Genomic DNA, 6723 nt, shown 5'->3' on the forward strand with positions numbered 1-6723 from the left:
AATTAATAATAAAAAACTTTCCATCAGCCACTGGGGAAGCCTGCTAAATACCAGCAACAGCCAATGGTGGTCTTGCTGGGCCCAGCCTGGGCTCCAGGCCTGACATCTACCCTGAGGTTGGCTGCAGGCCTGGCAGGTTGTCCACAGCTGAGGGAGCCAATGCCCAGTCCCCTCCTTGTCCTCCCATTGCAGGAAGGCCCCGGTGGAGGGGCCACCCATTAAGCCATTCACCCCACATGTGCAGGGCCCCGGGATTAAAAGCTACATGTCTTTGGAGACAATGGTGGGGATTATATTTGGGGCTGGGGTGCCATGGGATTTCAAAGAAATGGGGAAAAAAACAAGGAGAATAAATAGTGAGAAATATGGTACCAACCTTCCTGTGTCAAACATCTCTCGTGAGAATTTATCTCACTAGAATTTGGATTCAGAAGTAGCTGTTCCTGAAAATAAAAACCTCCTACCAAGAAGAGATAGTGCAGAATCAGTTGAAAATTCATCTAGCAACTGATATTAGAACTTAATTTGTCAGAACATGCTTACAAAGGAACACAGAATGGTAAACAACGGATATTTCATTTATGGGGTTATCCTTCAATGAAGGAACTATATGGAGAACAGAGACTTCAAAAAACCATCAATGGAAACTGGAAACCAATAATCACATAAGTCCCTTCACTCTGAGCCACTCACTAACAAATCCTTAAGTTGATAAGCATATGGGTTCTTACTTTGGACTGCAGATGCGTTAGGTCTCCACTGGCCCTATGCTGGTGGATACTTTTTAAAGAACAGAAGTGAGCCTCATATTCATTTGTGTTCAACTATAGAAAACTACTACAGTGCTGAAACTTTAAATGTTCCAAATTAGAATTTTACATATGGATACAACAGTGTGGAAGAAAATTTAAGAGCTCAAAGTGGTTCATCTGAAAATAAAAAAGCAAATGATACTTTATTCAGATAGTTTTAAGATACAGACCTGAACTTAAAGCCAAAAGCCATAGAAAATGTTGAGGAATCTTTCCCTATCCTGATTTTCCTTCTTCCTCATTTTGATACTCTCTGGATTTGCACAAATTAGCCCTCTCAGTGTCTGAAAATTGGAAAGTAAGAGTGGAACGTCCAGAAAGCTCTACTGAACATTCGATTATTCATTTATTGGAAATGGAAAGAATACAACATATAACTTATACAAAAAGAGAGGCCAAGACTACAAACTACCTTTTGTACTTCAGTAGTTACTCAACAACCTTCTCCCTTCAAAGCTATACCCAAAATGAGACAGCCCAAACTTTCTGAGTCTTTAGACAATGTGTGTAGGTAAAGGTCTAGAATAGAAAAAAAAAAAAATGTTTCTTGCAAGCTTGAACAAAATGCTTCCAAATGGAACTGGAGCAAATTTGGCAAATATAATTGAAATTCTAGATCATCATCTCTAAAAATTTCATCCACCACAAAACAATTGATTCTAACTTAAGAGGACTATGAGAATACCAAAAGCTCCATTTGAAATTTATGATAAGAACTCTTAATCAAGCTTACTGTCCAACCAATTGGTTAGAGTGGTCTTAGCAAGATGTCTGCCACCAGGTCTCCAATATCAGTTTCTTCTTCATCTCCATCTCTTCCTGATAAGCAGAGGGAAGAAATTAAGTCACTAAGGACCAACACAAAACAAAATAAAACAAAAACCTCAAAACCAAAAACCAAAACTAAAACCACACACAAAAACAAAACTTTACCAAAAGGGTATAGTGTTGAACAGATTATTCTAAATTTAGAAATTAAACTATTACCTAGCTAAAGAGAAGTGCACATCCACTGGCCAAAAATAACTATTTTATACAACTCAGTGTAAGCAAATCTATTCCAAGAATCCCAGCTAAATAAAGTTAATTGTTCTGAGATATAGGTATTAAAGACATGCACACACTAAACAATTATGTGACATGATATGGAGTGGAACTTGTGAAAACCATTGCTGAGATGTCCTATATATAAATCCAAAGGCATCCATACTGACATACTTTACAATCTTTTGTATTTTATGTTTCAAAGAAACATTTCACTAAATAAATTATTCTATCCAAAAGATTGTTCTTTTGCTGTGATTGTTTTCCAGTATAATTCCATCATCACTAAATGGTATAATTGACTTTAAAAAAATCTCCCAACAAAGACAAGTTCAGAATTAGATGGCTTTACTAGTGAATCATAACAAACATTTAAAAAGAAACTAATTCTAATACTGCTCAACTCAAACTCTTCCAAAAGTAGAAAAAGAGGGAACATTTCCCAACCTATTTTACAAAAAAAAAAAAAAAAAAGAGAGAGAGAGAGACAAAAAAAAAAAAAAAAAAAAAGATTCTTAAGTATAGAGGGCAAACTGATGGTTACCAGAGTCGAGGTGGATGGGGAGATGGATGATGGATGAACAGGGGAAGGGAATTAAAGAGTACACTTGTCATGATGAGCACTGAGTAATTCATGTATACAATTGTTGAGCCACTAGATTGCACAATTGAAATTTTTATAACACTGTATGTTAACTAAAATGGAAATAAAACAGAAAACAAGACAAACAAATCCTTATTCCAGGATGCCAGCATTACTCTGATACCGAAGCCAGATAAGGATATTCTAAGAAAAGAAAATTATAGGCCAATATCTCTGATGAACATAGGTACGAAAATCCTCAATAAAATGTTAGCAAACCAAATTAAACAACATGCTATATAGGATCACACTCAATGATCAAGCAGGATTTGTTCCAGAATGCAAGGCTAGTTCAATAGCTGCAAATCATTAAATGTGATGATTCAGCATATTAACAAAATGAAGGATAAAAATCATATAACCATCTCAATAGATGTAGAAAAGATATTTGACAAAATTAAACATTTATTCATGATAAAACTTAGTAGACTAGATACAAGGAAAAAATACCTCTACATATATCAAGCATTGACATCAGAAAGGAAGAAGTAAAATTTTATCATTTGCAGATGACATGATATTACATGCAGAAAACCCTAAAGACTACACCAAAAAATTATTAGAACCAATATACAATATCAATAAAGTTGCCAGATACAAAATCAAAGCACAAAATCAGTTGCATTTCTATATACCAACAGTGAAAAATCAGAAAGAAAATCTAAGAAAACAATCACAATACTTAAAAAAGAACAAAATGCATAGAAATAAATTCAACACCAGAGGTAAAAGATCTGTACACTGAAAATTATAAAATATTGATTAAAGAAATTGAAGACAAATAAATGGAAAGATACTTTGTTGCTTATAGATTGGGAGAATTAATATTGTTAACATATCCATGCTACCCAAAGCGATCTGCAGATCAATTCATATCAATGAATATAAATGGAAAAATTCCAACGGATCTTCACAGAGATGGGGTGATATTTTTAAAAAGAAAACAATTCTCTTTTGAAGTCATCTGAGATTTGTCAGGGGAGCCAGGACTTGAGGGGCCAAATGTTCAGAGAGACAAACATCTATGTTCCAATTCTCCAATATTCTGTTCCAGGTCTTCCCTCAACTCTTGATTCTGGCTAAGAGGCTATGCATCTGTGTAGAGGATGACTTAATCTTTGCCACAATATTCCTGAGAGAAAATGTTAAATGAATAATTTGACCAAATACCTAATCACAGAACACTGAATGCAGGGGAATTGGAAATATTGAAAGAACAGTCTTTTTTTTTTTTTTTGAGAAAATTACAAAAAATCCATACCCTAAAAGAACTGTTATCTGTTAATGGAGAAATGACAAGAAACAACATTTTTAATTGTCCATGGAAAATAATTGACCAAAAAATACAGTTAACATCTCCATTTTAGTAGATTCAGTTAATTATATACCTGAAGCTGAAAGTTCAAATGGGAATCCAGAAGTGAAATACACTTGAATAGTTTTTTAGTTTTAGCTTTTTACAGTGTTGTCTTAGCTTCAAGGCAAAAGCATTCTGAAATTGATAATTCTTTAGAGCATTCTTTTGTCCTTATATGTATTTTTCTGTCTTTTTGATTTTTAAAGAGATCAAGATTTTACTTAATAGAATATGAGAAGAGCGTTCTAAATAACAGAGATTGTAAAATATTTCTGTTATCAGAAAGATAAAGAATGCAGATAAATTTCATTTTATGCCATAGTTTCCTTCAAGAAATCCTATGGAGAGTGACAAAATAAATCAATTTAAAGCTATATCGTGGTTGAACAGATAGATTTTGTCATAAGATAATGTACTTTTAAAAACACTATGGTAGAGGTTTTGAAAATTATACTGAGTGCACTTCTCTGTGTGGCACCAAATTACATTTCATGCTGATTGCATTTACCCTTATACTGATTTTTTTTTTTCCTGTGTAATGTTTTGCTGTTCTTGAAAGCAGGCAGTGGATATTATTATTTTTCCCTTGTACCCACCAGACTTGCACAGTAAAAACCTCCAATATTAAGAATTGGCTTGAATTGGATTGAAATGGGGTTGAATTAAGTTATGTTGAGTTACCAGTTGTACTAGGAAGGGTCTATTCAGAAGATGAGCATCTGTCACTCTAGGATCTGGGATATTTTCTGAGCAATGCTAGTATGAAATTAATACAGTATAAACTGATATGAGTGGACTTGACACTGATAATAATGAACATGAAAATGCTATCCTTTACCTTCATAAACATGCTTAGTTTACATTATAAAAACGTGAAATTAAAAAAAAATAAAAAAAGAAACGTGAAATTCTTTTTGTAAAATAAACAAGAGACTTATTTCTCTTTTTTGAATTTGCCTCTTTTTTTTTTTCTTTAGGTTATAAGACAGTAAGTTTGAGATAAAACCATGAGTTCATGTCACAGCATGCTAATAAATTTGATTTTCTGTGATAAAGACAAAAGTTTACATTTCCATTTTAAGTAAATAACTTTCTTAACTGGCTTTAAGCCGGGTGAAAGAAAAGAAAGTTTTTTTTTTTCATTCTTAAAAGGATTAGTTTATCAATCTTTATTTAATAAGTAAATATAAAAGATTTGTTTATTAAGGAATAAAGCTAAATTACCACATTTTTACTCCCATTTATTTTTCCAAAATGAGATTTTTGGGATCCCTGGGTGGCGCAGCGGTTTGGCGCCTGCCTTTGGCCCAGGGCGCGATCCTGGAGACCCGGGATCAAATCCCACATCGGGCTCCCAGTGCATGGAGCCTACTTCTCCCTCTGCCTGTGTCTCTGCCTCTCTCTCTCTGTGACTATCATAAATAAATTAAAAAAAAAAAATTTAAAAAAAAATGAGATTTTTTGTTGTTGTTGTTCTTTTAATATTCCTGGCAAAAACGGATCATGATCTCAGTGGAAACCTTGCAAAATTGAATAGATAGAAAGTTTGGAATGAATATAATTTAACCTTCAGCAAACCATACTATTTTGGGGAGCAAACAAGTTTTATTAAATTAGCCAAATGGATTCAGTATTTGAGTATCACATGGAGGTGGCTACTCACACTGTATCCTGAAAACAAATGGATATTGGACAAAAACCACAGTTGATATAGCACCTGCTTTTTATAAGTGTATGGTCAAGCATGAATGTGTTTTTTTTCGCATGAAGTAGACACTGTGTTGGACATTTTAAGCAGAAAGAGAACTCATTGGTATCATCATGAGATGGACTGAGGGGGGCGCTCCTGACTGGCTGCCAGCCATACCTCCCTGAACCCCATGAAGCTGATCCAGTAAGGGAACTGCTACCTGTGTTATAGCCAAAGGACAAAAAGCCAGGAGACTGCCTATCTTTGAGCTTTTGAGTTCAAGAGCACACGGCCACTGCGGATGGGACTTCCATGGCCATTAGTACCACCAGACCCCTTTGAAGCCTAAGACTACACCCTAGAACACAGCTGTAGAAAGTCTCCACACCTCCATGACCAAGCTGCTAAGCTGAAAACAGTAGCAGAAAGATGATATCAATCTAAGTTTTCCCTTCCAGATATCATTAAACTGCTTCTAATTAGCAAAATTAATTACATTTAAAATATCAATTTGCAATGAACCCGAGGAAATATAGTTTTTAATTTTGCAGCCCTGGGAATTTAGTAATTTGTGAAAGAATATGGGAATAGATGCTGAACACCTCTCCACCCATACCCAATACGTTTGCAATGGGCATCTATATTCATTATCTATTGCTGTGTAACAATTATTTAAAAATAAGGTGCCTTAAAAGAGCAAACATTTGTTATGTCATACTTGCTGGGACTCAGGAATCAGATGAGGCCACGAGAGTACCTCTGCTTCAAGGTCCCTCATGAGAGAGTCCAATCAAGGTGTAGACACTGGCCTGTGATCTCATCTGAAGGCTTGCCTGGGGTAGCAGCCACTTCTAAGCTCACTCATGTGGTTGCTGGCAACATTCAGTTAATGGCTGTTGGCGGGAGTCTTCCCCCCTCAGTTCTTGGCCATTTGTGTCTCTGAATAGGGCGGTTCAAAACATGCTGCCTGGCTTCCCCGAGTGAGCAGAGTGAGAGAATAGTCAAGACACAGATTAGAATCTCGGAAGGGACACTCCATTGCTTTTGCCATATTCCCTCATTAGAAATTACTGATAATATCCAGCCTACAGTCAAGAAGAAGGGATCAAACAGGCAGGGATTACTGGAAGCTGCCTTGGAGGTTGTCTATCACAGTATCTTACGTCCTTCATTCATG

The 6723-nt window shown here is 35.5% G+C and overlaps 1 pseudogene; it reads left to right on the forward strand.

Moving 5' to 3' along the window:
- The first annotated feature begins 328 nt into the window (after positions 1-328).
- On the forward strand, positions 329-1513 carry LOC111098878 (annotated as a pseudogene).
- The last annotated feature ends 5210 nt before the right edge of the window (positions 1514-6723 follow it).

The sequence above is a fragment of the Canis lupus genome, chromosome 15, assembly GCF_011100685.1.
Source record: "Canis lupus familiaris isolate Mischka breed German Shepherd chromosome 15, alternate assembly UU_Cfam_GSD_1.0, whole genome shotgun sequence".
In the NCBI taxonomy this organism is placed as follows: Eukaryota; Metazoa; Chordata; class Mammalia; order Carnivora; family Canidae; genus Canis; species Canis lupus.